General features: G+C 35.3%; 1 pseudogene; it reads left to right on the top strand.

Moving 5' to 3' along the window:
* Window positions 1–410: 410 nt before the first annotated feature.
* Window positions 411–2,466, top strand: LOC132602427 (probable ribose-5-phosphate isomerase 1; annotated as a pseudogene).
* Window positions 2,467–10,965: the final 8,499 nt, after the last annotated feature.

Below are 10,965 nucleotides of genomic sequence, written 5' to 3'. Positions count from 1 at the left end.
ATGAAATTCCCCAAGAACAAGTTGTATTAGCCGCAGAAATTCCCCCCATAGAAAATATTAATTCTTTTAGCAGTATTGTTTAACATCGAGTCGAAATCCACACCATTTTTTTTGTTCTGTTTTTGCCCTTGGCATCTGTTTGGATTCGAGGATATACAAATTCAGAATTCGTAGTGTTTCGAAGTAGATTTGAAGTGTTCGAGGTTATATCGAAATCTTTGCCTCACTTCGCTGCACCCGAAGAAGGTAATCCCCTGTCCCTTTTATTTCACTTGCATTTTTCTTGTATCTTAGTTTAAATTACATGTCCCTGTATGTTGATATTAATTTTAGCATCAGTTTAAGCGCGGTATGTGTTAGCATAATTAATCTAGGGGGTTAAGCATATTCCTGTGTTAGGTTGGGTTTAATTGGTTTAGAAGTATGTTTAGCAGTTCCATATAGTGAGACGTGTATATATATCAGTCTTGTTTTAGTTTAATTTTAGTTAAATATGCCTGTTGAAATATATTCCAAGTATTAAATCTGTTATGGGTTTAGCTATTTAGTTTGTTTGCTTAGTATTGCAGTTGGTAAGAAACTTGTATTCAGTTATTTAGTTTGTTTTGCTTAGTGTGGCAGTTGGTAAGAAGCTGTATTTAGCCTTTTAGTTTGTTTGCTTAGTATTGTAATTGGTATGAAACCATGTTTAGTCATTGAGTCTGTTCTGCTCAGTTTTGAGTTAGCATAAAAATTACACTCAAAGTGGCCTAGTTTGTTTGCTCAATTTGAAACTGTGATCATAGTTGAAGGAGAAAGACCCTCTTGGGTTGCTTAGAAATTGAATTGCCTAGCCTGCTTAAAGTTAGTTTAGTCCAATGAAGTTCGTTATACGATGAGTTATTTTTTACAGTGAAGTATGGTTGGATGTTTGTGTGGCTTAGCATAGTCAAAGTATGTTTTTATGTTATCCTAGCCTGAGTCTATCCATGTTCAAGCATATGTAGAATATCCTGTTAGGGTTAATCATGATTTATATGTCATATATATGTCGTAGCTAGTGGCTGCATAATTAATATTTTTTTAAAAAAAATCTGCTGTTTGTCCTTAAAATAAATGCCACTGGGCATGAAATCTGCTTCTTAAAGATGGAAAGGACAATCATCCTTCTTTCATCTCCCTTAACCCCTTTTAACATTTTTGTGCTAAAGATTCAATCTTTATCTTGATTTAGCAATGGCTGTTGCATACCCTTATTTTTTTGGTCCTAAAAAGTAGACCCCACATTAATGGTTTCTTCATCTTCATCACTTTCACCTATTATTTTATCTCAAGATGAGTTAAAAAGTTGCTGCATATAAATCTGTTGAGTTTGTTGAGTCAGGTATGGTTGTTGGTGGTACTGATTCAACAGCAAAACATGTTGTTGATAAAATAGCTGAACTTTTAAATACTGGAAAGTTGAAAGACATTGTAGGAATACCAACTTCAACCATTACACATGAACAAGCTGTTTCACTTGGTATATCTTTATCAGATCTGAATAAACATCCAATTGTTGATTTAGCAATTGATGGTGATGATGAAGTTGATCCACAAAAGAATTTAGTTAAAGGTAGAGGTGGTTCGCTTTTAAGAGAAAAAAATGGTTGAGGGTGCTTGTAAAAAAAATTTATTGTTATCGTTGATGAGTCAAAATTAGTGAACCATATAGGTGGTAGTGGATTTGCTATGCTGTTGAGATTGTGCCATTTTGTTGGGAATTTACACTTAAGAGACTTGAAATGTTTATTGAAGCTGGTTGTGTTGGGAAGTTGAGGAAAGTTGGTAATGGTGAAGAGATCTATGTTATTGATAATGGTAATTATATTATTGATTTGTATTTCAAGAAGGATATGGGTGATTTGAAAGCTGCTAGTGAGGCAATTTGATTTAGTTTCAATTCTGTCCAGTTAGTTCCTTACGCCTACTCATGCATAAATCTTTGAATGTTCAAGTCTGCAATAGTCCCTTCTTGAACTTAATTGTCATTGCATGCATATTTTAAAAAAAAAAATTGATTCGAAACACTGATAAAAAATTGGTTTGAAATCCTTATGAATGTGTATACATGAGGTATACATTAAATATATACATTCCGCTGGTCTGTTTGGAACTTGCATTATCTATTTTAGATTTGTTTTGTTAATCACATACTAATCCTTTTCCTTCTCATTTTATGCATGACCACCCCGTGCGAGTCCGAGGGACTCGTCTCTTTCCGCATTCGCAGTTGGGCTAAAGCCCAACGAAACACATTTATCGAGTCAGCCCCATCAGCTGTGCAAAAATTCTGGGCCAAGGCCCATAACAGCAGCAACAGTCCGCAGCAGTATAATGAAAATTACTGGGCCGAAGCCCCATAACAGGCAGATCAGCAGCAGTCCTAATAAATGGGCTGAGTCCATTTCTTTATGCCCTACTTTATTTTTGTGTAGTTAATTTGTATTATACGACTAACCCTCTATTTTGTTTTGTTTTCTTAATTTAGATGAACCTTAGCGAAATCTGTGGGGTTTAGCTTTCAATGATGGGTAGTTAGTTTAAGGAAGACTAACAATTAATTCCATAAGTTTTACTCTCTTCTTTCCATGTTTTATTTTATTTTATTAGAATAATTGATTTTCAAAATAGCATGACTACGTATTTTTGAGCTAAAAGAATCATGATTTGTTCTTGCTATCTTAAAATTTAAAAACGTCACTAATATTGCAACATATGAGTTCAAGTACGCTTTACAAACAATTTTTCAAGAGTTACCTAACTATGCGTCTTTTAGCCAAGTATAGTTAATATATAAGAAAGAAAACTCATACCCTTTCCATCACATTTTAAAGAAAATAAGTCTAGGTATTTCTACATCACCATATTGATATAATACAAATTTTGTCTAAAGTTCACATTTGGCTAAAAGGCTATAGGCGGGTTGTTATATTTTTTGCAAGTCTTATTTTCAAGAACATTACTACATGTTCATTCAAGGCTTAGCATGTGCAAGTTTTATTTTAAATAGTATTTAAAATCTTCTTTTTATGCAATACATCATATTTTCTACAAGTATTATTTCAAATGACATCATTATTACTTTCATTTAAAGTCTTAGCGACATTTATAAGTCCTATTTTAAAAATGGCATTCAAAGTTTTCTTTTATATTATATTTTCTGTAAATCTTATTTTCACTAATATTATTTTCCTTTTAAAACTTTAGCAACATTTGTGAACCATTTTAAAATTTAAGCATTATATTTACTCTTAATTAATTAACCTAAGTTTGGTCGGATAACCGTAGTTAACAGATTCTAAAGGATGCCTAACCCCTTCCCTTTAGGATAATATAGAACCCTTACCTAGAATCACACTGATTAAGCAGACTATTAGCGGAGGTTTAGTTAGCTTTACCTTAGTTAATAATTAGGTGCCCCAATTCACCTTAAACTCAATTAGGTGGCGACTCCTAAAAATAAACAAAATAGGAATCTCCAATATGTTGTACTCCTACTTTAACCCGGGTTAAAATGGGGTATGACATATACGACCAGTTATACTGACCCTATATTATTAGACGGACCGTATAACCAGTCCATGTTACGCAGGAAGAAAAATTCTAGTTTCTGCCAAGTTTGTGAAATGCTTCTATACGGACGTATTTTAGTTCGTAAAACTCATTTGGGAAATTCGAGTTTTTGGAATTTTAATCATTGTCAAATACGGCCAAGTTATCCAGACCGTATAACTTTATATGGATCGTATAAGTTGACCATATAAATTCCCGACACAGTTTAGTATAAATACGTCAAATTCAGTTTTTTTTCACATTCTCCAAGCCCTAGAATGAATTTTTCTTTCTCCAACAATCCAAAACACCAAGGTAAGCCTATTCCAATCATTCCAAGTCAATTCTAGCATAATAAAGGCAGCCCGGTGCATTAAGCTCCGGCTATGAGCGGGGTCCGGGGAAGGGATGGACCACAAGGGTCTATTGTATGCAGCCTTACCTTGCATTTCTGCAAGAGGCTGTTTTCACGGCTCGAACCCGTGACCTCCTGGTCACATGGCAGCAACTTTACTAGTTACGCCAAGGCTCTCCTTCTAGCATATATTCATGAAATCTAATGAGGAAAACATTGTTCCTAACCTAGGGTTTTCAAGAAAACCCATCTCAAGGCTCGAGGTTTAATATTTTGGAATTCTACTACAAGTTTCATAGTATTACCAAATATGTAGGGCTTCTATCCACGTGTTGGAATATCTTTGTTCTTCCCCACGCCACGTTCCTCTATGATTATAGAAGAGTTCACCAAAACTAGGGTTTTAGCCCTAGGTTCATGTACCTTGACATACCATGTTTGTATGACTACTTCATTATTGTGTTCTTAATATTCCCTTTTTGTTATTGAGGATCTATCTGTAATCTATGAAAAACCCACCACTTGCAATTCATGGGTTCTTACATGCAAGTTATTAATTACTATGTTATTTTCATGAAAAACTCTACATATTTACACGTTTTCATGCAAGTATATTATGAAACTACATCCATGTATCATGCAAGTCATGTTTTATGAAAAACCATGGGCTCAGATGCCCTATATTATGTTCATATTTTGGGAGTTGCACATATTACTGAGAAGGCTTTAATAGCATGAAACTACGTTAGCCACCGTAGGATAACGATCGTTCTGCCTATGTTTAGGACAATTCCTTCATGCTTTATTGATTGGATCCTTTCATGCCATGTTTATATCTTATACCCCTGGCAAGGTATGAGAGCTCTGCTGGTCGGGTCAAGTGCTAGACTCCACGTATATATATATATTCATGTTCATGACCAGGTTACAGTTTCAGTTCCAGCTTTCATCATGTTATTTCATGGGCCATTTTTTTTTTTTTCATTTAGTTGCTTTACATACCAGTACATTCAATGTGCTGGCGTCCCCTTTCTATTGCCCGGGGGCCTGCATTTCACGATGCAGATATGGATTTACAGGACGACACATCTGCTCAGTAGGATCATCTGCGCATTAGCTTTTAGTGAGCCCTATCTTCTTCGGGGTTTAGTCATTTATCTATGTCCTATTATTTATGCATTAAAGGTATGCTAGGGGCCTTATCTCAGCTATTATGTTTACCAGACTCATGTTCATGTTAGAGGTTTCATAGACTAGTCAGCTATGTTATGTCAGATATTCAGAGTCGTCTAGCCATTTTGGCTCGTTATTATTATGTTTATTCAGACTATTCCGCATTATGATATTATGATATTTTCAGACTTATGATTTATGGTCCCATGCTTTACTTAACTTATGCATGTTCCTCGATTATTCCGCATCAGTTCATGCCCATGTTAAGTCAGCAAGCCATGCGAGTCGCTAGGTCACATGCAATCAGGCATTGAGTGCCGTGTTACGCCCAGGCCATGGTTCGGGGCGTGAAAAAACTTGGTATCAGAGCAATAGGTTCAAATGTCGTAGGGAGTTTATGAAACTGTGTCCAGTGGTGTCACTTTTATATGTGTGAGGGCCCCACACATATAAACAGTTGACTACCAAGACATTTAGAATTGTCTCACTTCTTTCATAGTCTAGATCGTGCAGTTAGAGAAGTACTTTTAGGAATTCTTATAACTCGTGTGAATTACGTATTTCAAAAAATGGCTCTGAAAAGAAAGTACACGAAGAGGAACTCAGCTACCAGCCAAAGGGCTGCTGCTGATGCAGCCCAGGAAGAAATCGTTCCGACTCAAACAGCTGCTACAGGCCCAGCAGCCCCAACTACTCCTACGGCTACTCCTTCTAATGCTTCGAACATGGATGCTGAGGGTTCGCTCGACTCTGATAAGAGTCAGGTGCCCGTCATGCCCAGCCATTGTTAGGATGTGACAAAAGTGGTATCAGACCAGTTCGTTCTAAGGGTTTTCTGCAAAGTCGTGTCAGGTAGAGTCTTATTCATGGGTGTGGTATCGATCACACTTATGAACAGGGGGCTACAAGGCATCTAGGATGGTTTCCCTTCATTCAGATCATAGATTGTGCTATGGAGCTGTGTTATAGGCCTTGAATCCTTGCCGCTAACTTTAAGATTTGAATTTTGATTAAGTGATTCTAAAGTGCAGCTATGATTGCGAAATTGGAATTGCTCGTAAGAAAGGTAAGTTCTCTGATGATTAATGATTTCTATTTGAGGTAAGTGCTGCAGGCTAAGGATTGCAGTTAGAAAGGTATGCTTCTTATTGAATTGAGAATGCCATTGTGAAGAGCATTTGCACAGGTATGTATAGGGTGTAGTAATATGATGGTGGCCCTGTGAGGCATGTTGATATATTTTGATTGTTGCCCTGTGAGGCTTGTTGGTTAGCTGTGTGCTGGTGGGTAGTACAAATTACAGAGAAGGTTCTGCCAAAATTTTGTTAAAATTGATTGTGATCAGTATATATATATGTGTGCTGTGATCAGTAAGATACACAAGTGTAAGCTGAAGAATGAAAGGTTAATAATAGTTGTAAATCGACTAAAAAGAGGGTTATAAGATGGGTTCAGAATGAGTTTGAGAGTTAGGTTGAAATTACTCGAGGATATAGAAGTGAGTCGAGAGTTAAGTTAAGTTCTCTCGGGGATTAGAAGTAAGGTTGATGAACTAAGATTAATGTGATTCGAATAATGTGATAAGATTATGAGAAGAGACTTAAGAGGGGAAGCAATGATAAGCACGGAGTCATTCGAGAGGTGAGTTAGTATGAAAAGAGTAAGCTTAAACGAGTAAAGAATGAAAAAAGGAAGAGAAAGAAGCATGATTATATGTGTTTGAGAAAAGGGAATAATGTGTCCCTCATAGAAATCAATATAACTGAAAGCATCAATGAGGTTGAGGGAAGTTAAAGCTTATAGAGGAAAGATAAGTATCAAAAAGGACCTTAGGAATTGTGAAGGGTTGAGTGATATTAGTAAGTGTTGGAACTGGATATGAGTATTTGTCTTCATTTAACATTCGATGACGAATGTTTCTAAGAGGTGAAGGATGTTACATCCCGTACTCTTGTACGTTGGATTTGGCATAAGCTAATCGACATAAGTTCAAGGACAAGATGATTTTTGAGGTTATAAGTAGTTATGCTAAGTTGAACAAGTTATACGGACTATATGGAATTTTGGTCCTATTCAAGTATGCAAATAAAGAGATCGATGTATAAAAGTTTGAGGTCCCGAAACAATTTAGGACTTAACAAGTGTGACAATTGTGATTGAGAATAATATTTGGTGTATGTATGGTAAATGAGGCTACGGACTAGTGTTATATCACATGGTCTTGGTAATGGGTATATGGAGTATGTTAAAGGTGATCAATATTTAAGTAGATTGAGATTAAGAAATTAATTACGGGTGTAATTACATAAACGCAGAGTATAGTGGACACAAAGGGATTAAAGAAAATTATTGGATAAGTCATACATGTCGTTACTTTTTTCCACATGGCAGTAGGAGAGAAAGGTATTGGTGACTAGGTATTTGTTTGTGTTGGTGTCTCATCTTGGTCTAGAACAACTATTATGTGATATGTATAGATGGACCCCACACCCATTATAAGAAAGAATGACATAAAGACACCAATTTAGTTGGAAAAGCTTCAACAATTAAATTAAGTTGGCAGTCACCTATTTTCATAGAACATGGTACGTACATATGCAGAAATATCATTCTTTAAAGATTTTCATACGCAACAAATATGATGGAGCAGCAACGTTAACTCTTTGTTGGCAAGCAAGAACGTTTCTGCACTATTGTAAGCGGAGAGAAGATTTCTATGAAGTGAGGTGCCGGGAAGCTCTAAAAGGCATAGTTCTTGACATATAAGGTAAGAACTATTCTCTCCTAGGTATATTTAAATTCATCCAAGCCATAGCTAAATTGTGGGATGAGAAATACGGAATTAATAGCGGGAAATCATATTTTCATGTTGTTGTTGGCTTATGGGCTGTTTGGTGGCTGTTTTGAAACTTGTTATTGTTGTGTTTTTGAGATAGTTTCCTTGTATATGAAAATTAGTGATGTTGTTATTGTGATGTGTTGATGTAGTACTTCATGAAATTGGAGGAAGGAAGTGTATAAAGATATCGTATATGAGCGCATATTGGACGGGTTCTTGTATATCTTTGTGTTGTTGGTAATTTGAGTTTAAGGAAGATTTGAAGAGGTTGTGGTTGCATTTGTTAGTTTTTTTGGTTGTATTGTGATGGTCGTGAAATAGGAAAAATGTTGTCCGTTTCATTTTAGAACCGAATTATTTCTTGAGATACGGGGTATACTAGTGTCGCCTATGTTTATACATGTATACCTTTGTTATAGGGTTGGTGTAATAGTTACAGCGAGTTCATTGTTGGATCGTATTGAAGACTTGAGGTATGTAAGGCAAACCTATCTTCCTTAGGCATGATTCTTGTTGTTATTCATCCTATATGTACTCCCTATGATTCCATTCTTAGACGAGTAAAGTCTAAATGTTTCTTGTGATGACTGATTGCTATTGTACTCCTATTCTGTTCCAAAGGGAACACCCATAAGGTGCCAAGTTGAGTTATATATATGGTTTTACTAACGATTTCGAGGAAATGAGTTTTATACTAAAGGAAACATAAAGTTTGAATTTCAAAACCACTCCGAAGGGGGTGCGAGATTTTACTACTTCATTTCATTTACGATTTATGTTGTTGACACCCGATTTTGTCCCGCCTTCCCCAAAATATCTATTTACGCTTCTAATATTTTTGGCAACTTAAGAAATAATTATTTATATTTTACTGTGATTATTAGCTTTTTATTAATATCAACGTTTCATTATCCTATTGTAGTCACTAGCTGTTATTATTTTTATTACCGTTACTATTACCACTATTATCATTATCATTATTATTATTATTATTATTATTATTATTATTATTATTATTCCTATTATTATTATTATTACTATTATTATTATTATTATTATTATTATTTTGTTATTATCGTTATTACCAGTATTATTATAATTTGCACTGTAACCATTTCAACATTTTTACCACCTTATGCACACGCATCGCATCTATTTTTGCGCAGTTAAATAATAGCGTTTATTTACTGATAGTATCGCACGACCATTACGACGTCATATAATTTTATTTTTTTCCGAGCACTGATAAATACATACTTCTATATTAGATAATATTTTAGCACATGTTAGTATATAGTTAATTAAAATAGGTCTTGTTATTTAAATTTAGAAGCCAAATTGTTTCTTTCATCAGCTAAATTTTAGCCCAAGTCCAAGCCCAATCAATCCACATTACTTTTCGGACCAGTCCATAAAAGCAACCCTTTTCCAGACAAACCTATTATCACTAAAATAAGACCTATCCGACCAGCCCACATTTTAATTCACCCAGCCCATTATCCCATTCGGTTGACCCGACCCATATTTGTTTTAACATTTCCTTTGCCCTAAATACTACTTGAACCGGCCCATACTTGTTTTAACATTTCCTTCAACCTAAAACCTAATGATCCAGCGCCGCACCCCCTTCTCTCTCTTCTTTTTCTCTGCTCATCCTCTCTCTCTCTTCAGCGTTGAAAATGGCAAATCCACAGAGGCCTTTTCGTTGAATCCAGGCCATGTATAGCCGTTTAAGGGTAGGAATTAATTAGCCCGTCCTTTGCCCTTCAGAATTTCTGTCGTTTGAAGGGTTTGCTTTTTTTTCTTCCCCTCCCCACTGCTCTTGATCTGAGGCGACCTTAATGGGTTTTGTCTGTTCATGAACCCAAATCTTTTTTTTATCAGTTCCTTTTTTATTTTCGGGTACGAAGGTTTTAATAGTTTTTGCCTACTTCCTTCTTTTCTGATCAAGCTTCTGAAAGATCGACAAAATCTGAACGTTGTATCTGGGGTGGGGGTTGTTGACCGAAAAAAACCCGCCCAAAATTTCGAATCCCAGCCAAACCCTAATCTGAGTCTATAAATACAAACCCTTGTGGAACTTAAAAGGGGTCTTTTTTTTAGCCGCGGGATCTCTCTGAAAAATTGATTTTGTTTACAATTTTAATATTTCTGGTTTCTCATTCGAAATATTGAGCCATTCATTTTTCATTTATTTCGGTTGCTACTTTGAATTGAAGGTATATCGGAGACTCGAAGCACCCATTTCACTACACCCCAAGAAGGTAAATTTCTTTCCTATAAATTATTTTAGTAATTGTTTGAGTGCTTTAACTGGTTATGTCATTTGTTTGCTTAGTTGTATTTTAGTTTTTTTGTTTGTAGTTATTTTAGTCGTATTAAGCATGTTTAGTCCTGTTTAGTTTACTTCTGTGATTGTTTTAGCTTTATATGCAAGTTTAGATTAACCTTGTGCTTCAAGTTTACATTTGTTCGCTTGTGTGTCATTGGATTAATCATATGTTAGTTTAGATTAGTCACCAAACTGCTTATCTGATTAGGTATTCATGATTTGTATAAATCCATGTGCTTAGTTCGGTTCAACTAGGTGATCACTATTCCTAGTGTTTAGATTCTGGTCAAATATGTGTTTCATTCTATGCATCATGCATTTAAAATAGTCCTGTTTGATCTCAGAATCATGCTGCTTAGTTTACATGTGATTGGTATATGTCCTGTTTTTTAGTATGATTAGGTTATATTCAGTCTATAAAGCTTTTGTTGATATAAACTTGATTATGTGAGTTGGTTAATAGAGGTGTTACTCATATAGATGTGCATAAGCGGAGTGTTTAGTCCTGTCTAGGTTATGTGTCCTTACTCAATAAGTTTAAATTATGTTTAAAGGCATCCAAATCTTGTGCTCATGTGGTATTGCTAGTTTAGGGCTAAAACTTTTAGTATATGAGTCTGCATTCCTATTGATGTTGTACCTTGTTGATTCCTGTTTTGATGGATCTGTCACTAGTAGGTGACATTAAGTCTA

This window comes from Lycium barbarum, chromosome 7 (assembly GCF_019175385.1).
Source record: "Lycium barbarum isolate Lr01 chromosome 7, ASM1917538v2, whole genome shotgun sequence".
NCBI lineage: Eukaryota > Viridiplantae > Streptophyta > Magnoliopsida > Solanales > Solanaceae > Lycium > Lycium barbarum.
The sequence above is the reverse complement of the archived record's forward strand: the minus strand, read 5'-3'. Positions and strand labels throughout refer to the sequence as shown.